We start from the raw sequence: 348 nt of genomic DNA on the forward strand, positions 1-348 counted from the left end.
CCTTGAAATACGATAATAACCATTACATTACTAGAGCTTGTGTATATAAATAAATCTTCTTATTTATCTTTAAATTACGAAGTCGCCCTGAACCAGCTTTTCTTTCTCGCAGAGCATCCCGAAATTATCCCGCTCAATCATCACCCACAATTAAGACTTCCTTATATTAGAATCCACTCGCAAATTGCTGCGAAGGGAAAGGTGTTACAATCAACCCAATAAATATAAAAAACCCGGCAATTAAGGGGGGCAACTCAGGCCTAAGCCGGGGATATTTAATTGGTAATTCTCAATTGGCTGCGTCGCTCTCGTCGGCCATAGCGGCACTCCTGACGGCGCTCGCATGCA

The sequence above is a fragment of the Penaeus monodon genome, chromosome 24, assembly GCF_015228065.2.
Source record: "Penaeus monodon isolate SGIC_2016 chromosome 24, NSTDA_Pmon_1, whole genome shotgun sequence".
Taxonomy (NCBI): Eukaryota; Metazoa; Arthropoda; class Malacostraca; order Decapoda; family Penaeidae; genus Penaeus; species Penaeus monodon.